This window comes from Lissotriton vulgaris, chromosome 3_1 (assembly GCF_964263255.1).
Source record: "Lissotriton vulgaris chromosome 3_1, aLisVul1.2, whole genome shotgun sequence".
Classification (NCBI taxonomy): Eukaryota; Metazoa; Chordata; class Amphibia; order Caudata; family Salamandridae; genus Lissotriton; species Lissotriton vulgaris.
In genome coordinates, this window is record NC_141689.1 from 955,569,383 (window position 1) to 955,591,368 (window position 21,986).

The following is a 21,986-nucleotide window of genomic DNA, read 5'->3' on the forward strand; positions in this document are numbered from 1 at the left end:
AGTAAGTCGTGATGGCATGAGCATGTTGGGGAGCCTTGCATTATTCCTGTAAACATTGCATGGCACGAACCTCTGAATAATTCCACCATGCCCTAATTGGTGGAATTTGGCATAAACTCTGTGTTACAAATGTAATGTGAAGGTACCAAAATCTGCCAATTCCACAAGCAGAATTATAATTCTGCCCGGGCCTAGATTTGTTTCATTCAGAAGACCTTGGGAGATACTAGTACACAATTTTGTAACTAATCCTCGAAGTACAAACATTGTTAGAGTTTCCAAATTGGATACCATACATGCAGACAAGAACCAGGCCTCATGAAAAGTTCGTTTTTTGGACTTTCTTGGTTTAGTGGCATGTACAAAGGATTGGCCCTGTGTCTTGGACAGTAAATCAAGAAGCTTCCTGCCTTATACCAGAGTCTACAGACATGATGGACAGCAGTTGGCAGGTTAATGTTAGGCAGCAATATAGGAAACCAAAGGCCATGATGTATAATCGTGCCATTGGTAGTGATGACTAATGAAAACCTACAAGCAGGCAGTGAGGAACACTTTCTGCTGTATATTTCTCTTATAATGCTTAGGAAATGAGAGCAGCAAAGAGGTGCTAGAAGCTAATTTGGTAAGGGTGTGGCAATAATGAGAACTATGTTATTGGGAGAACAACAGCATGATTATACTAGTGGGGTTGTGAGTGGTTAATCCTCAGTCTAGCATAACAAGAGTCTACCCACATTGTTTTATGCATCATTGCATTTGGTTAGCTTCCCAGCATTTCCTTAACAGTTTCAACCGCAGCAGTTTCCTGAAGATCAAATAATTTGGGGGAGAGAATTCCAGGGTATTGAGCCAAGAATTTCGAGAGATCGGCAGACATTTGTTTTTTAAATTTCTTTTGCTGCCTGGTTCTGGATTTGAGTAAACAGGGATTACTAGTTTGCCTCCAGCTTTTTGACTCATATCTGCATGTTTTTAGGGCCAACTGGGATTACATTTAAGCATTTTTCATGGGGCCCAGATTTTTCCACTTTACAATTGATATAATCCATAAAGCCTTTCATAGTGAGACTGATTCCTTCAACACCAAGGACAATCTCTCATATCCATCTAATCTGCCTATCCTGGAAGCCACACCCCTGCCTAAACCCCTCCTCGAATTCCACACTGTAACGGTGGTAGAAGTCAGAGATAAATTAAAAAGAGTAATATCAGGCTCCCCTAGCGATCCCGCCTCTGCTCAGATTCTGACAAAAATAGCCCCTGCCATGTTGACTGAATTAACGGCACTCTATAATCTATCTATAGCCCAAGCCATCTTTCCCGAGTCTTGGAAAATAGCTACTGTAAGACCCATCCTAAAAAAGAACAATGCTGATCCGGAGCAACCTGTAAACTATCGCCCTATCTCGCTTTTGCCACTCTTTGGCAAAATTATGGAAGCACTGATCAACACCCAACTAACCAAACATCTAGAGGACAACATGCTACTGGACTCCACCCAATCGGGCTTTAGAGCCTGCCATAGCACCGAGACTGCCCTCCTGGAGGTTGTAGATAACATCCGGCTGTCCTTGGACGCCAAGCAATCGGCCATCCTAATTTTACTTGACCTGTCGGCGGCCTTCGACACCATCTCTCATAGCGTCCTACTAAAGCGGCTAGCTGAGATTGGTGTCGAGGGTCAAGCACGCAGATGGATTCAGAGCTATCTGACAGGCAGACGATCAAAGGTAAAATTTGGCCCGTTCTCCTCATCTTACGTTGATAATGATAGAGGTGTTCCACAGGGCTCGATCTTGAGCCCAACTCTATTTAATATATACCTATCACCTCTAGATAAAGTAATCAAAGCTTATGGCTTTGAGACGGTATCTTACGCCGATGATACCCAGATCCTCATAACCCTAGGACCAAAGCTCTCAGATGTTAAAGGGAGATTCCAACAGTGCATAATTTCCACCCAAGAATGGATGAGGACTAACCACTTAATGCTAAATGCCGAGAAAACAGAAATTCTGCTATTTGGCAAGGCCAATAAAAACTGGTCTGAAGAATGGTGGCCATCATCCCTAGGCCCCTGCCCAGCACCAAAAAATTCTGCTAGAAACCTGGGTATCATCATCGATGATAAGCTGACTCTGTCCCAACACATAAATAAAGTGGTTCATACCTGCATTGGGCAAATGAGAAACCTAAGAAAAATCTTCAAGTGGATACCACTTGCTTCCCGGAAACCCCTCATCCAGGGCCTCATAATCAGTCGCCTTGATTATGGGAACGCACTATTGGCTGATGTGAACGAAGGTCTCCTAACCAAACTCCAGACCTTGCAAAACTCTGCTGCAAGGCTGATTCTTGACCTCCCTCCCCGTACCCCTTCAGCCCCGTGCCTAAGGACTCTACACTGGCTTCCAATTAGAAAGCGCATCAAATTTAAGATCTGCTGCCTAGTGCACAAGTCCATTAATGGACAGGGGCCAAAATACCTTCAGAGAAAGCTCCAGAGCTACTGCCCGGGAAGGACTCTACGTTCATCCAATAAACACCTTCTAAAAGTCCCAAAGGTTAGGACTGTCAGAAATGGTGACAGAAGTTTCTCAAAAATAGGCCCCACCACCTGGAACTCCTTACCACTCTCCATTAGAACTGACCCTAACCACATAACTTTCCGCAAGAATCTAAAAACCTGGCTATTTTAAACAGTTCATCGCCTCCTGTCTCTCAAATTTCAGACTCAGCAAGCGCTCTGAGACCGAACGGTGACATATGCGCTATACAAAAATAAACACATAACATAACATAAGGTCAGCATTGCAGCCCAATCCTGTATGTGTTGGAGCCTATCAATTAACTTTTTGAGGTATGCACCTTGTGTGCACAAACCAACGCTTACCACTTCATTAATTTCCAGCCGAGCACTACTGCTAATTTGAAAACAGAGTTTGAGGTATTGTAGGCACTGTGGCAGTTCCTATAAAAACAGATCACCTGGATCTTAAATACATGGATTTCATCTATGAGAATACAGCTAAAATGTAATCTTCAAAAGATTCAGAGAAAACAGACCATCAATCAACTATTTACTTAAACCTTAAAATTCAGCAACTGAAGTACACCAGATATAGTACTTAATTTATACCCTGGTGAGACTATATTTGCCTCGAATCCAAGCTCAATTTTCAAAACTTAGAAACACAACAAACATCCAACACAGATCTAGACACAATAAATTCCATTCAAAAACGTTATGTGTGGCTCCATGAACCTTTGATATCCCAATACCACTAAGAGCTACAACACAGGACAAAAGAAAACATGCAACTTGGAGGCATGCAGAACTAAAAACGAAAATTTGCAAAGCTGCAACACACCTGGCCCAAAACAAATAGCCATAGAGACACACTTCACCTACACAAACTTAGCAGAATATACAAGTCATTAATCAAAAAAGATACTATTCAGACAGAATTCAAAATGCTAAATGTGCAAATAAGGAATTTTATCAAATTCTCACAGATTTTTATGAACCTAAGTGCACAGAAGGAACTCATCCCATTACTCAAGAATTTACTGACAAACTGGCAAATCATTACACAACCAAAGCAGACCTGTTGGACTCCTATTTAAAACAACGGAAAACCACCAGCACTGACCCATTTATAACAATTCCCTATATGAGTAGGCAAACTCAGCCTCTGCATTCCTACCAGCAACTATCACAAAGTGAATTTTGAATCTTGTCAAATCAAGCAGGCCAGGCGGCTGCCCTTCTGACCCTTTTCAACTACAAATCTTCAAGAACATTCTTTTAACTACCTCTGCTGCCACACCAGTAAGAAGAACCATCAATAAGTCTTTAACTACAGGAATCTTTCTAAAAGACTTAAAAATACATACATACATACATTATTAAAGAACACAAACCTGGACCCACATGACCCCAACACCTACAACCTGATTACAAATGGACCTTTGCTAGGCAAACTGATGGAAAGAGCAGAATTCACCCAGATGTCACACTTCATTGAAGATAATTCTATACTTTCCGACTTCCCAGCAGGATTCCATCCAGGAAGAGGCAGAGAATCTGACCTCATCAACATCTGGCATGACCTTAAAACATAGCAGACCAGAACGTAGTTGCTGCACTACTTCTATTAGACTTCTTAGCTGCCATTGACACAGTTGACCATGACACTCTAATCCAAAGACTCTATAAAGCATCGAGGGGACTGCTCTTGACTGGATCACATCCTGTCTTCAAAAGAGAACCACCTGTCTTTTGTATACAGATGTCTCGCCCACAAGTTTTAATAAGGGCTTCCAACCCCTACTTCCCTGAACAAAATGTAAGAGCACTAGATAGAATACAATGCTCTAGAGGAATGGTCTTAGTGACACAGGAAATAAACGACGATTAGTAGGAAAAATATAGAATCACCCACAGCTGAACACACCAATCTGGGAAAAATGGTGAGTTGGTTATAATCACTGCATATATAATAGGATGAATATTGCATTAAAATACTGATAGCATACTTACCTGTACCAGAACTTGGGGATTGCTAGTCCTACTGGAGGAATGGATACTGGTTTAATGAGAGTGTCCAGAAACCTGCAGAGGGACTAAAGGCAAGAGATCCAGCACAGAGATCCAGTACAGTACAAGTACAGTCAGTCAAGGCTGCAAGCTATAGGCGAAAAGGGGTTCATGAGGCCGGCTATCTCCCCAGTGACGTCCCACTGAAACTGATTTACTGCTGAGGAAAAAGGCTCTGAGCAGAAGGAACATGAATGTTTGGGACAGCACACAATTGTCAAATTCACTTGACTGGTTTGTTCTGGTCTTTGGAGGCAAAAAGATTCTGTTTACAATAGACTTTTATTCACACCAGCCATTTTAGGTAAGCGTTTTCCAGCCACTCCGGACACATGTTGGACCTGCTCTTTCCCCAATGCTGACTTGTTTCATATGTTATTTACTTGTCCACACGTACAAACCTTCTGGAAGGAAGTATGGTCACAAGTTAACTTGATATATGATACTACATTTCCTTTTTCTTTTACTCATATCTTCTTGGGTAGTCTCTCTCCTATCTGGGACGGGGTTTCACTTAATGTCAAGATTATCAATTTATTGTTAGCGATTGCCTTTCAACAAACTACTGTCAATTGGAAAGACTTCTCGAAGATTTCGTACAGAGCTTGGTGGTACACTGTTTGCCATAATCATAGATTAGACACTGCCTTTGTATACCCCCCTCAAATGGCTACAAAGCTCGTAGAATTGTGGTCACCTGTTACCACATTTATTGATGATAGTGCCAAGAGATGTTCTTTACCGAAACCGTCTCAACAGGAGGTTCCCAAACCACCCTGACTTCCCTAGTAGTTCCATAAGTCTCTTTCATATTTCTTAAATTGCATATGTTTCATTTAATGAACATTGTTTTCTGTTTTGTTTCACTTCTGTATTATCCGTCCAATTCCTTTACTTTCTAAGCAAAGATTGGAATGAGATGTTGTAAGATCTATAACGTATACTTTGTATGGTCACCTTGTTTTCTTTTCAATAAAATAATTTGAACTTAAAAAAAAGATAGATATACAGGTGCAAGAGCTAAACACTTCGAGTAATTAGGAAGATGATGTTCGGGGAAAGGACAAATATTACTGAACAAATATAACATGGTTATTGGAGATCAGGTGCAGGTCACAGGTTAGGACCCCCAATAATGATTGGGCCAAACATGGCAAGTAGATAAAAGATAATGAAAACAACATGCAAAATATACAAATCAAATAGATTAACGGGGGCACGAACTATACAAATCAAGAAATTCGGTAGAGGATGTTCAGGGAATGGACAAATATTACTGAACTAAAACAACATGGTGAGTTGGAGATGAAGTGCAGGTCACAGGTTATGATCCCCAGTAATAATTGAGGAGGTGGATTTTTAGGTCTTTTTGAAGCTGAAATAGGAGGGGTTACAGTACAGGTTTTTTGGGAGGGAATTCCAGATGATAGGGGCATTACCAGAGAAGGAGCGTGATTGTGTGGATTTCTTTTTATGTAGTGGTGGGATTAGGAGGAGGGTATTGGTGCTTCTCAGAGGTCGTGCAGTGCCCGCAATGAGAAGTTTGTAAGAGAAAGGTACTGCAGAGTGTTTTGGAGAGGACTTTATGAGTAATGCAGGCAGTTTTATAGGGAGATCTGTCTTCAATAGGGAGCCATTTAAGAGATTTGAGAGCTGGGGATATATAATCGAAGCGTTTGCAGTCTGTGATGAGCCTGGCTGCAAGGTTTAGCACAGCTTTGATTGGAGCAAGGAGCAAGTATTCCAACAAAACTCTTGGTGAACCATCCAGTATTCGTTCCTGTTGTTTTTTTATTTCAGAAAAACATTTCAACAGAGAATGTGCTCACTATATGTGATCATACACAAGCATGCCACTTGTGTATGACTTTCACACACAAATTCAGAAATATGGATGAGGCCTAATGGCCAGAACTGCCAACTTTGGATCCAGGGAACCTGGTTGGAATCTTGGAGTTGGCTCAACGTTCTTTGTTCTGGATAAATAAATTACTCTTCTGTATTTATAATAAAATTAATCTGGCTTTGTATAATGTAATCTGGTGCTCTTGAAAAGTGTTCCAATGCCATAGGACCATGCTGGCGCTATATAAAACCTCAATACATATATGAATTCCAAACTTCAGCACTGGGTCTAGTTTTAACACAAAAATGGATATGAGGCCATACCTAATCTCCATACTAAGATGTGGAAGGTGTTTCTCAAATTGGTTAACCGACTGGTATCAACACCAAGATTTTTCAGCATCCTTGTGATTTTAGTGAACGGATGCCACAAGTCAGCACCCCAATCTGAAAAGTGTTCAAGCTCCAGACTCCAATGCATTTCACAATCTGCCACAGTCCAATATCAAAGAGTGTGGTCAAGGGGATTACATTTACAAACAACTGCGTTTATCACATTAAAAAACGGCCCCTACCTTATTTTCATTAAAGCTAGGTGGTCGTGAAAGTTTGTCTTTCTAAAAATCGGGCTGTGGGTCTAAAATGTTTGGGAAGTACTGGTGGAGGAAATACCTCTTTTTGATTGATCACTCCCATTTTGTTGACTGATGTTGCTATTTTTTTTAATTGTGTGTTTTGGAACTCTACAAATAAGGCCCCAGAGCATATGTTCTGACTCCTAAAACATGTCAAAATTGGCTATTCTCCTAACCAGGATATTTAACTTACCTACAAGTTGCTTGTATATGGTACAAAGTGTACCCAGGGTGTGTAAGTTAAATGTCACTAGTGGGCAGTAGCACACACTGTGCAACCCACTACAGTGGCAATGCAAACCTGACTTCAGGCCTACCATTGTAGCTTATATATGCAGTTTTAAACCTGAAAATGTGATCTGCCAAAATAACCCATTTTGACAAGCCCAACCCCTCCTTTTGAATAATATTAAGTCACACCTAAGTAGGCCTTAATGCCTATAAGGTACAGTGGCATGGTATTTAAAAGTAGGTAATGCAAAAGTTTAATGTAAAACATGTTCTTATAGTGACAAGAAGCTATTTCGCCCAGAAGCTATTTTCCCTGTAAAAGGCTTAGCTGTTCCACAGGAAAGCATGGATGTAACATTAAAATTAAATAATGTTGTCTACTCTGAAGAAACATCTACACATTTCATTCTTGAAAGTTTAAAAATATTTATTACAAGTCCAACTCATTGATAAAGTCGGATTGTAATAATTATTTTGCAAACAGTGCATTTAAAAAGTCACCTTTTACCTGCCTAAAGCCTCCGGAAGCCCACTTTCACAAGCTTCCAAATGTCACCCAATAGCTGAATATCCCCTATAATGAGATATGAGTTTTATCCTATAGTGGAGACAAAAGCCTTGGGAGTGTGGACGTGTTCCTCCGAAAGGGCAACCATCTTGGCAGTGCCCAGGAACGTATTAATTTCAAAGACGCCTACCCTATTAAGGGCAGATGTAGCTAACACCTAGGCCTGCTCCTTTTATGTCCCTCTAGTCAGCCAGGCACCATTCTTAGAGAGGAGGAGGCCTGGGAGTAAATTGAATTACACCAGAGTAACCAGAGTAATTGTAGTAATTCTGCATTACTCTTTTCGACTTGGAATGACCAATAATAATGGGTAATTACGAATAATTTGGGTTAAAAAACCTGCATCAAGAGCAGATTTAGAGAGTGTGGGCAGCTGCTCATGCTGCTGTTCATATTCTGATGCATCTAGCGCTATTTTCTTAATGCAAAACGTATCCTTATTTCAAAAGTGAGGGTGTATTTAGCTCTAAAACAACTAGTGCTACATGCAGGGACTAGGTTAGGGGAAAACCCTACCCCAAAAGCACATTTAGCACGTATGAGTGGCTACTCGTGCTGCTATTGATGTTCTGTTGCATTTAGCACTATGAGTGCAAAATGCATCATTGCTCTCATTTTGGACCCAAGGAATCATTTTTGCGTTAAGAAAACAGCACTAAATGCAGAATTAATATTCCAGCATAATTTGTGTCATTCAACAGAGCAGAATTTGTAGGTAATTCTGCTCATTATACCTCATGGAATTAAGTGAATTACACCAACCTCTAGAGAGGGGTAGCCCTCAGCTCTAGTTTTAGGTGATCACAGAAGAGGGGTCACTCATTTGCCTGGCCACACCATTGAGTAAAGTGTAAACCTAAATATTTAATATGATTTGTACTCCATTTAAATTGAAAAGACTGAAATTGTGAGTTTTGTTAACAGTAGTATTTCGCATGTATCATTATTTAATTTGTATCCAGAAATGAGTGAATAAAATTTCACTTCCGCTAAAAAGCCGAAATTGATTCTTCTGGTTTGGACAAAAAAAGCAGAATATCATCAGCATAGACTGCAATTTTGATGTGAACATTTGGTATTTGACATCCATACATGTTTGGGTTTTGACGTAGTTTGGATAAAAATGGCTCTAGGGTCAAGTAAAAATGGAAAGGAGAAAGAGGACACCCCTGGCGCACCCCTCTGCTTAAGTTAAAAAATGAGGAGATTAAGCCATTGGCACAAACTGCAGCACGAGGATTAAAGTAGAGGAGAGATAGTACATTTATAAAATTGGGTCCAAATACAAACCATTTAAGGGTGTAAAATAAATATTTCCACTCAACTCTACCAAAAGCCTTTTCGGCATCTAGTGCAATTGCAGCCAAAGGATGGTCAAGATGTGAAGATTCGGATAAGATATAAAAAAAGAGCTGTGTGTTATCTGTAATGACTCCCCCTTTGACAAAGCCAGGCTGAACCTTTCCTAGTAAATTTGGTAGGTAAGAGTCAAGACGTATGGCCAAAGCTTTAGAAACAAATTTATAATCAATATTGACTAGCGAAATAGGTCTGTAGTTTTTACAATATTTAGAGTCTTTACCTTCTTTAGGGATAAGACAGATATGGGCTTCAGAAAATGAACCAGAGGAATTTTTTGAGGTACAAAAAAAATGTATAAGTGAATGCAATTTGGGTATTAAAAGCTGAGCAAAATGAGTATGGAATTCAACGGTAAAGCCATCCGGGCCAGGGGCTTTGTCTTTTTTGAGATTCTGAAGGGCTTTTAGAAGTTCATGTTGGGAGAGGTCCGAGTCTAAGTGGGAAAAATCCAAAGGGGCCTGTTGAGGCTTTTGGATGTTAGAGAAAGATTGCGATAATGAGCGATCTGTAGGTTGGGTTTCTGATGAGTATAAAGATTTATAAAAGGGAGAATTCATTTAAAATTTCAGCATCTTTAAATTTTGAGACTGAGTGCTCATCAAAAACAGACTCAATGTTTAGTTTGTTTTAGCGAATCTTTAAGTAATTGGCTAAAATGTTTCCTGCCTTGTTTTTACCTCCATAAAATTTTGCGCTGGATTTTAATAAATAAAGTGAAGCATCTTCTGTTGATTTTTTGTTAAATTTCAATTTAGCATTGATGAGGGTCTTTAAACATTCTTCTGAGTTTGATGTGTAATATGAATGTTCTAATACCTTAATGTCTTGGAGAAGGTCCCTAGTAATCTTACACGCAGCTTTTCGGTTCTTTGCCACGTAACCTAAAATAAAATCTCTTGCTGACGCCTTAAAGGCATCCCAAATGGTTGCGGGAGACAGGGAATCTGTATTATTTCTTTCAAAATATTCCGTGGAGAAGGAGGCAAAAGCTGTAGTGAATCTAAGAGGAGTGCATTATTAATACGCCATCTTCTCTAGGAGCATTGTTTCTGGGGAGTATATCAAAGCCAATTGAAACTCATGCATGATCCGATAGGAGAATAGGGCCAATTTCTGCATGTGTAAGGGACTGCGAAATGTTATGGGATACAAAAACATAGTGAATCCTTGATTGGGTATGATGGGTGGAGGATTAGAAGGAATATTCTCTAGTAGTCGGGTTACAAATGCGCCAAGCGTCAAGCAATTTATGTTGATGTATAGTGTGAGTAAAAGATGTATGAGATTTACTGGGTACGAAGGACACTTTTGAGTTTCTGTCTAAAAAGGGGTAAAACACCTGGTTGCAGTCTCCAGCCATAATAGAATTATCTTCAATGCAGTGAGAAATATGCTTAGCTAAAGCAGGCCAAAAGGAAGCATCTCCGCCTGTAGGTGCATAAACATTAAGAAGAGAGACTAGAACACCCTTTAGTGATAGTTTAACAATGAGCCATCTCCCTTCATCATCTGATTCTTGCGATAACAACGTAACTGGTAAAGATTTACAACATAGTATCACCACTCCATTTCGTTTACCATCCCCTGGAGAAAAATAAGCCTCACCCACCCAGCCCTGTTTCAATTTCAGGGATTCAATATCTGTAAGATTGGTTTCTTGTTAGAAAACAATATCAGCATTTAACTTAGCCAAGTTTGATAAAACTCTCTGTCTCTTGATAGGAGAGTTTAGACCCCTAATGTTCCATGAAACCAATTTAAGTGACATGAGATATAAAAGTGGAATGATAAAAGCAGCATAAAGTAACAATCCAACTCAATAAGATAAAAAAACAATAATAGAATAATCCAAGTTTGTAGTGCAAAAGTCCAATTCAGTGCAAAAACATTGTATAGCATAAAAAGAGATAAAAGAAAAAAGAGAGGGTGAAATGAGTTTAAGACATTGAGAAGTATAGAGAGTATTTAGGAAGAAACAAGAAAAGGTGAAAGGGTCAAAAATGGAAAAATCCGAGCTTGAAACACTAAAGTCCAATTCATTGCAGAAATATTGTTTAGATTTAAAGAGATAATAGAGAAAAGAAGGAGGAAAATGAGTTCATAACGTAGAGAAATATAAAAAGTAGATAAGCAGACATAGGTATGAAATAAGAAAATAGTCACATAAGAAAAAGTGAGTGAAGAGATTAGATGGTAAAAGAAAAAAGTAGAAAAATATATAGCAAAACACATAACAAAAGACAAAACAAAAAACATACCTACAAAAAGGGAACATGAAAGTGTGGGAAGGTGGAACCACATGGAGCAGACCAGATGCCCAGCGAGGACTAGACCGAACTGGGGGGGGGGGGGGGCGGGGGGGGGATCATGCCAAAACATAAATGTAACTGTGGATGCAAAAATGAAATGGAGTGATCAAATTAACTTAGTTCATATACAAAACATAAACATTGAAGAAGCAGATTCTCATCAAATTAATTAGCAACGTCAAAGATAACATTAAAATGCAGAACGAATAAAGATGTATAACAGCATAAAACCTGCATTCAATAAGAAAGTGACAACTTGAAGAAGCGACTTCGGCAGATCAAGTAACATGTGAGGAGGATGGTCCTGAAGAGTCCATGGAACCTGTCACATGCACATTTATGAAGCTTTGCAGCTGCGTTGGATCATCATACAAAGTAGTTTTGTTATTATAAGTAACTTTAAACAAGCATGGATGAGAGAGGCCATATCTGGCACCCATGGAACGGAGAGTTGGTCTCATGTCGAGGAAGGCTTTACATCGTGATGTGGTGGCTTTAGAATAATCCTGTGCAAAAACATAATGTCCTCACCATCTTTTTTGAATAGCCCTGGCAGTGGCCAGAACCTTTAACTGGCCTGTGTACTCAAGAAAGTACAAAATTACACCTCTCGTTCTCTGTGAAGATGAAGTGTTGGTGGTAATATGACCCAATCTATGGGCGCGTTGGATATTCAATGATGTTCCTTCTGGCAGATGAAGAATCTTGGAAAGAAAAGATCCACAGAAAGCAATGGGATCTGTGCCCTCAACACCCTCTGCCAAATTATAAATGCGCATATTATTTCTCCTATTTCGATTTTCAAGGTCCTCAACCTGTTTTTGTAGTGATGATACTTGAGAGTGTAAGGAGGTAACGCATTTGGTGGCGTCATGAAAAGAGGAAACATTCTGCTCCACTGTTGTAAGACTAACGACCAATTGTCTGAAAGGATTTGTAGTTTGGCATTTGTTTCCTCTACAAAAGGTCTGAGAACTCTTATTTCCTGAATTAGTAATTCCATTGAGACTGGGGAAGCCGGTTAAGGTGGTCAGTTTTTTTTTAAACGTTTCACATTAGACTTTCCAGTCGCTATCTGCGTAGGTTCCATATTTGTCTTGCACTGATCTATGTCAAGGACCCCCAAAGTTTCTAGCTTAGAGAATTCCGAAACAATTGTTGAATTCTTGATAAAAATACGCTTTGGTTTCGAAATAGTAGAAAGGGTATCTTTTATTCTGCCCATGAACCTGTGAAATTAAGAGTCCAGAAAGCAAATGCAAATTATGAAAATGAGGAAAATAGCAAAAAGAAGGAAAATCAGACTGAAAGATTGCAATGCTGAACTAGGCCACGCCTTCAGAATGGGTGTTGAAGATATAATAGTCCAAAAAGTATTAGGAAACTTTAAATGCCAGGAGTTTGTTTGGTCATCGCCTCAGAGCGAGGAAATAAATCACTTGAGAAAGCAAAATGAAACATTTCAATCAAAAAGGCATCACATATATGAAAGTAGTTTCATGCAGGACTTCGTAGCGCAATAAAACTGGAGCCAGTGCGCCTTTTGTTAATGTTGAAAACTTATCTCAAGTAAATTAGAGATGAGACACAAAATGACGGTCGTATCCACATCACCTCTCTCTTATAAGCAGGTGAGGTGAAACTGGGCTGACGTGCCGCTTAAGACCCCTGCTGAGTGAGGAAAAAGCATTGCCCACGCATAGGGGGGTCTGAAATATGTGCTAATGGAAAAATGTAATCGCCACTTACGAGGGAAATGGTGCGTTCGTGCCGCGATGAATGCCACAAAATGGCGGCCGTCGAGAAAATAAATAATGTTGCTAAAATTACCGGAGCCGTTATCTGAGGGGCTGCATCATTGTGAGCATCAGTTCGCCCATTGATTTTTCCATGAAGTGTTGCAGGTAATACGCTCTGAGCGCGATTCACCTGTGCCGGATCGGGAGCCTCACTCCAACGCCTCCGTATCTGCCGGGCTCCAAGCCACCGTATATCTATCTTGATTTGTATATTTTACATGTTGTTTCATTATCTTTTAATCTACTTGTATGCCATGTTTGCTTTATATTATCTTCTCATGTAAAGCGCTCTGATACCTCTGGGTCTAGCCAGCGCTATATAAAACTTTTAAAATTTTTAAAAAAAAAAAAATACTTGCAAAGGTTTGTTTTAAAATTGAACTTAAAAAGACATTGTTCAGCACCTTTGCACTGGTGTAGACATAAGGTAAGTACTTTTAATTACTTACATACAGTCAGGGGCTGAACTTGTCAGTGCGATTGGGGTGTGAGCGTCAGATTTTCCAACAACCAGGCTTTTAAAATACATTATAAGGCAAGCAAGGTTCATGAGAGGGGCCTAAGGGGCAGTGGAAATAAAGAGGAATGCAGATTGGTAGTACTACGAGAGTAAACACAATATTTTGTGAAATCACCAACATTTTTGAGGACTTTCAAAACAGAGAGGGAGAGAACGTGTTTGTGTTTTTGTCTGTGTCTGTGTAAGCATTCCTGGGTAAATCTGACAGACACCTCACCATACCCGACTGAAAGCACCTGTACCCAACTATGATCAGACAGTACATTTGTTAGGAGGGTGTTAAACCCCCCAAATCTCTGCCCCTGCATATAGTCCAGGATATTCTTCACTCACCAACAACCGTCTCGTGACCCACTAGTGGGTTCCACCCCACAGTCTGGGAAACGCTGCCTTACACATATAATAAATAATTTGATTTTTTAATGAAAATCAGACAACGCTGACCTTTTCAGCCCCTGGATCAGCATCTCTCTTCTTCTTCTTTCTCATGGCACATTTGGCCAGCCAGTAAGCGACTTCACAAACTTCTTAAATAGGGGTACACATGCCACGGGTCCATAATAAGAGAGGCTTTTTTTTAAACTGAGAAGGCAGATTTGCTTCTGAGTGCTAATATTTGTACTCACAGTGATTTCAGGTGGTGCATGATATATCCACAAGAAAGTTGGAGAGAGATAATGTCTTGATCACTCTATCCTTGGTGGCGCTTATACCAGCTCTAAAAATTGAACTCTTCAAAGTTTTCCTTTTAAACAAATGGATGTTACAAAAACTAGTACTTTCAGACTTAGCCTCCCACTATTATCTCTGATGATGCTGACTTTGTTAAACCCTATTCTTGCTCACTCTTCCCACACTTCCTACCTATATGGCTAGGCCTGCCTTATTTAAATATAAATGAATAAAATAATAAAGCACAAATTGTAAATATTTACCTGAACAATTGCTGGAAGTTTTGAACACTTCTCATGAATTCAGATCATCCCATTAAACTAGTGAATTAAATTACACGTTGTTCTAAGTAAAGGAAACTGTTGCTGCTGGCAGGAAAGACCATAATTAAGTGGGCAACTACACTACACTTTCTAAATATTTGCATTTATTTCCACAAATCACAACGTCTGTAAAAATGCAAAAAAATGAATATATTAGCGCTGCTGATCTCGGATATATGTATTTATGAAACAGAGGCAGTCTGAGGAAGGAAAGGAATATCCGCTGCGTGGTGCCAGTGTTTTCAGATACTAACTTTATGCAAATGTCTTTAAAAGAGACGAGAATAAACACTCTTCGCTAGTCGAGGGTGTTTAATTTACGGGTTCTTCGAGCAGGAAAACCATCATTGAATAAATCAATAGGCGTAAGGAGAAACAGAAGCTTGTTTTCAGTTGTATATTCTGGGACTTTGCGGGTCCTATTTTTCGTTATATATAATTTAGGGGCGGCCTACAGTTCCTTTTTTGAGTTTTACATGTTGTTTTGAGCAATGCAAGTTTTTTTTAAAATTATACCATTTATGATGGTGTTTAACTTCAAAGGCCTTTCCTGCCATATAGTGCTGAGCCTTTTATTTAGCCCTTTGGGCTACTTTGTGCGTAAGCCTTCTTAACTTTACCCCCACAAAAGGTATCAAGGTCAAATTTGTGCTGTTTTCCCTACATTTTGGAAATTCTGAAAGTACCCAGGTTTTTATGGATTCCACTGGGGAGAGCCAAGCAAAACACCATAATATTGCAAATGTTTGTGTTTTGTTGTAAAAATGGGAAAAAGTGCTGTGCAAAAAAGCATATGTTAATTCCAAATGATGACATCAGGAAAGGTTTCCTGTGCTAATATGACCATCATCCCAGCTTCCAGGAAAAAGCAGAGTTGTAAAAGAAACACAATTTTCATAACAATTTTTCTAACTGGGAGTCTATTTTTCCTATTTATGTGGCTACAGTTTGCGGTGGAAATAGGTGTGAAATGCATGGGTGAACCTAGAAAGCTATTTATTTCTGAAGAGGCCCAACTCCAAATTAACTTCACCAGGGGGTCGTTTTTGTAGTTTGCTGATGGTTTTCCAAAAGAAAGTAACATTTAAATTGGTGACTGTTAGACCTGACAGCCTTAGGATTGCCTTCCCCCCAATGTTTTGCCTACCTCCTCCACTTTCCTGACCTAGTTTATTCTGGCTGTAGGACTTTGTGCACTTTACTACTGTTAACCAGTGCTGAGGCATTTGTGTTCTCGTAAACACAGTAATATTGGCTCATCCCCCACTGGCATATTTAATTTACTTTTAAGTCCCTAGTAAAGTGTGCCACGTGTCCAGGGCCTGTAAATTAAATGTTCCTAGTGGGCCTGCAGCACGTGTTGAGCCACCCACTTCAGTAGCCCTCTAACTATGGCTCATGCCTGCCATTGCAAAGCCCGTGTGTGCAGTTTACACAGCCATTTTGACTTGGCAAGATAAAGCTCTTGCCAGGCCCAAACCTTCCCTTTTTGTACATATAAGTCACTCCTAAAGTGGGCTGTGGACAACCCACAGGCCAGGGTGCAAAGAAAGAGCTTGTAGTTTTAAGTTTTACATGTCCTGGTAGTCAAAAACTCTCAAATTCATTTTTCATTATTGCAAGGTCTATCACTCCCATATGCTAACATTGGGATTACCTTATTACATGTTCTAAGTGTTTTAAGTATAAATCCCAACTGTGGAGAGATAGACTTCTCAAGTTTGATGTCTCTGGAATCACAATTTAAAATCACAATTTACGGTGAAGTAAATTTTGAAACTGCAGTTCTGAAAATTCCACTTTTAGAAAGTTGGCTTTTTCTTACTTTAGCTATTTGGTGCCTGCTGCTGAGACTGATACACATCTGGTGAGGGTGACAGGTGGACTTTGTATATTCCCCCTAGACAGCCACAACCAATGGGAGCTTAGGAGTGACTTGATGGGCCATCCTGGCAGGATAGGAGGAACCCAGCCTCACATCTGAATAGGCTGTGTCATGTCCCCACACAAAAGTTCTGCATGCCCCCCCGTAGTGAGTCTGGAGCCTGGGCAGGAAGGGAGGACCTCTGTGCACTTCAAAGACCTGTCTTTGAAGTCTCCTCCACGCCAAAGGCACAACTGGGTATAAGTATTAGACCTCTGACACCAGCCCTTCAGTACACTTCTGGACATGTGAAGAAGGACTACTGTGCTGCTTAAGGACTGCTACTCTGCCGGACTGCTGCTTTGCTGGACTCTGGCCATGCTGTTCTTCCCTGCTTCCCACTGTTCCCCTGCCTGGGTGAGGAGGACTGGACCCACATCACTTGAATCCAGAGGGACTCCAAGGGCTAGCTGATTGGCCTCCTGATCTGAATTCTCAGGGACATAAAAGATTTCCAACTTACCTGCTTCTGCACCTGGACTCTGCCATCTGTGAGTCTGCCCTACCAAGTGGTGGACCCCAGTCATAGACCCATGGAAGTTAGACCTAAGGTGCTTGTTTCAGCAAACTAGAAACAACACCCACTCATCCTCTGTTGAACCGGTGCATTGGCACCATTGTGTGGATCAGAACCAGCATATTGCCCCTGTTCTGTGGATCGCAACTGGCACATCGCTTCTGTTACATGACCAGAACCGGTGTATCCCCTTTACTGTGTGGATCGGCCCCAATATATCGCCTTTCAAATCACTACTGCACAAGATCTTCACATCTCCTTTGAAGACATCTCTGTGCTCATCAGAGCCAACGCAAACAAAACAGGTGATGGACAGAATGTGGATCAATGTCACACATTCACCCCAGCCCAAAGATCTGGGCCCAAATCCATCGTTTTTTTGCACTCCACACCACCCTGAGTTAGACAATGGCGATATGCAAATCAGTTCTGACCCTGTGCCCCATGGGAACAGTCCAGTCCAAACTACAAAAGCCATGTCCTTCCCAGAACGGAATCAAGCATCCGAGGACCGGACCGGTTTCGAGGTAACACCTCTCATCAGCCCGGCTAGCTTGACTCCAGTGGTGTGGAGTGCCTGGGACCCACGTCTGAGCATCCCCAGCGCACTTATGGCGGCAATTGCAAACAAAACAGGTGATGGACAGAATGTGGATCAATGTCACACATTCACCCCAGTCCAAAGATCTGGGCCCAAATCCATCGTTTTTTTGCACTCCACACCACCCTGAGTTAGACAATGGCGATATGCAAATCAGTTCTGACCCTGTGCCCCATGGGAACAGTCCAGTCCAAACTACAAAAGCCATGTCCTTCCCAGAACGGAATCAAGCATCCGAGGACCGGACCGGTTTCGAGGTAACACCTCTCATCAGCCCGGCTAGCTTGACTCCAGTGGTGTGGAGTGCCTGGGACCCACGTCTGAGCATCCCCAGCGCACTTATGGCGGCAATTGCAAACAAAACAGGTGATGGACAGAATGTGGATCAATGTCACACATTCACCCCAGTCCAAAGATCTGGGCCCAAATCCATTGTTTTTTTGCACTCCACACCACCCTGAGTTAGACAATGGCGATATGCAAATCAGTTCTGACCCTGTGCCCCATGGGAACAGTCCAGTCCAAACTACAAAAGCCATGTCCTTCCCAGAACGGAATCAAGCATCCGAGGACCGGACCGGTTTCGAGGTAACACCTCTCATCAGCCCGGCTAGCTTGACTCCAGTGGTGTGGAGTGCCTGGGACCCACGTCTGAGCATCCCCAGCGCACTTATGGCGGCAATTGCAAACAAAACAGGTGATGGACAGAATGTGGATCAATGTCACACATTCACCCCAGTCCAAAGATCTGGGCCCAAATCCATCGTTTTTTTGCACTCCACACCACCCTGAGTTAGACAATGGCGATATGCAAATCAGTTCTGACCCTGTGCCCCATGGGAACAGTCCAGTCCAAACTACAAAAGCCATGTCCTTCCCAGAACGGAATCAAGCATCCGAGGACCGGACCGGACCGGTTTCGAGGTAACACCTCTCATCAGCCCGGCTAGCTTGACTCCAGTGGTGTGGAGTGCCTGGGACCCACGTCTGAGCATCCCCAGCGCACTTATGGCGGCAATTGCAAACAAAACAGGTGATGGACAGAATGTGGATCAATGTCACACATTCACCCCAGTCCAAAGATCTGGGCCCAAATCCATCGTTTTTTTGCACTCCACACCACCCTGAGTTAGACAATGGCGATATGCAAATCAGTTCTGACCCTGTGCCCCATGAGAACAGTCCAGTCCAAACTACAAAAGCCATGTCCTTCCCAGAACGGAATCAAGCATCCGAGGACCGGACCGGTTTCGAGGTAACACCTCTCATCAGCCCGGCTAGCTTGACTCCAGTGGTGTGGAGTGCCTGGGACCCACGTCTGAGCATCCCCAGCGCACTTATGGCGGCAATTGCAAACAAAACAGGTGATGGACAGAATGTGGATCAATGTCACACATTCACCCCAGTCCAAAGATCTGGGCCCAAATCCATCGTTTTTTTGCACTCCACACCACCCTGAGTTAGACAATGGCGATATGCAAATCAGTTCTGACCCTGTGCCCCATGGGAACAGTCCAGTCCAAACTACAAAAGCCATGTCCTTCCCAGAACGGAATCAAGCATCCGAGGACCGGACCGGTTACGAGGTAACACCTCTCATCAGCCCGGCTAGCTTGACTCCAGTGGTGTGGAGTGCCTGGGACCCACGTCTGAGCATCCCCAGCGCACTTATGGCGGCAATTGCAAACAAAACAGGTGATGGACAGAATGTGGATCAATGTCACACATTCACCCCAGTCCAAAGATCTGGGCCCAAATCCATCGTTTTTTTGCACTCCACACCACCCTGAGTTAGACAATGGCGATATGCAAATCAGTTCTGACCCTGTGCCCCATGGGAACAGTCCAGTCCAAACTACAAAAGCCATGTCCTTCCCAGAACGGAATCAAGCATCCGAGGACCGGACCGGTTTCGAGGTAACACCTCTCATCAGCCCGGCTAGCTTGACTCCAGTGGTGTGGAGTGCCTGGGACCCACGTCTGAGCATCCCCAGCGCACTTATGGCGGCAATTGCAAACAAAACAGGTGATGGACAGAATGTGGATCAATGTCACACATTCACCCCAGTCCAAAGATCTGGGCCCAAATCCATCGTTTTTTTGCACTCCACACCACCCTGAGTTAGACAATGGCGATATGCAAATCAGTTCTGACCCTGTGCCCCATGGGAACAGTCCAGTCCAAACTACAAAAGCCATGTCCTTCCCAGAACGGAATCAAGCATCCGAGGACCGGACCGGTTTCGAGGTAACACCTCTCATCAGCCCGGCTAGCTTGACTCCAGTGGTGTGGAGTGCCTGGGACCCACGTCTGAGCATCCCCAGCGCACTTATGGCGGCAATTGCAAACAAAAGAGCCAACGCATCGTCGCTGCTGCACTGATCAGGACCGGTGTATCATCACCATTGCTTGAATTTACACCAATGCATCACTTCAGCTGTGGCCCGCATCTTCGATGCAGCCAGGATCAAGGTACTTTTTTCAGCATGCCTCACTGGGTCCCTTTATCCGGCCCACACTATCAAAGTCAGCCTGAAATTTTGACTCTGTCCTGGTCTGATGCGACCAGATGTTCTAAGTAATTGCTTATTACTTCTAAGCACTATTTTACAGTATATTCTTTAATAATTCATATCTCAACTACATATTGAAGGTTTGTTGTTTTGTTTTAGTTTTATTTATTAGATTAGGTTCTGGGGTACTAGATAATGAGGATCTACATGAAACTAGTATTAATCAGGAAAGCATGAATTTAGAGGCAATGTGGGGGGAGTCTGTAACAATTCCTGGGGTATTAGAAACTGAGGACCTAAATGAAACTAGCACTGTTGGCATCCAGAAGGTTGTGCATAATAATGAGGATAAAAACCTAGATGAGGAGGGGTACGTAGGAATCCTAACTAGTCACTCTGGGGCGCCCCCTGTAGGATCAGCCTCCCATAGATGGTTCCAGTTTAGGTAAGATGGTCTCATGGAACATTGCGGGACTAAGTAGCAAGCTGGCATCCCAAAATTGGATAGACTTCATCAATGGTGTTGATGTATGCCTATTCCAAGAGACATGGGCTTCCAATCCTATATTCCTTCCTGGTTACCTAAACTTCTCAATTCCGGCTAGTAAAGGCGACAAGGGTCGACCTATGGGGGGGCTAACAATTTGGACACGCCCAGGCCTACCCGTAACAATCAAAGTGGTGGAATCGGGTTGCAATGATATCCAAATGATAAGAATGGTATCAGACCATTGGGGAGGACTAGACATTTATAATGTCTATGTCAGGGGCAGTACTAGAGTGAAGTCACCTATCCTAGAGGCCTTGTCCTCTCTTTTGGAAAAGCAGTCCTTGGGCAACAAAGTTATAGTTGCTGGCGATCTAAACAGGACTTTTGAACCCCTATATACCTCTGACGATCCTTTGGGGTGAGAGGAAGATATGCAATGGGGCGTCCCAACTCTAGATCTGGCCCCGGTTAGGCGGTGGACAAACGACATAATACGATTGAATGGCATCTGCCTGGAACAGGGACTGAGAGCCCAAAATGGGAGAACGAAGAGTGACAGGGGAGGCATCTGCACATTCGACAATGTTCGTAGCCAAAGCCGGATAGACTATGCCCTTTGTAGCCTGAACCTGTGGCAGTCAGTATGCGACATGGAAAGAAAGGGTAGATTGGAGAGTGATCACAATCCTCTCTGCGTGGCCCATAATTGGTGGCCGGTTACAATAGGGAATCTTCAATTGACCGAAGGTCCGCTGCCTGATATGACTAATGACATGCGTAGATTGAACTGGCCGAGTGTATTGGCTAATGTGGAATCCATGGCATTTATAATTTCTGAGGTGGATATTGCAATCACCGCTATGGAAGATGCAACCCCAGTAATCCCAGGGTCTAGGGAAATAACTGATATTCATGATAAACTCTTTTCCCTTCTAAAACCGCACTTCCTGAGGCCCCGTTAGACAAATTGCAAACAACCACCTAGACTAGCCAAGTGGTATAATCACCAGTGTAGGGAAGCTAGGCTAAGTTTGGGTAGAGCAATTCAGAGCAGGGATAGGGTAGTGATTAGT

General features: G+C 42.1%; 1 protein-coding gene across 1 annotated transcript in view; it reads left to right on the plus strand.

Moving 5' to 3' along the window:
* The window catches only part of LOC147727266 (uncharacterized), a 734,797-nt gene that overhangs the window by 229,178 nt on the left and 483,633 nt on the right, over positions 1–21,986 (plus strand). The window lies entirely within an intron of this gene.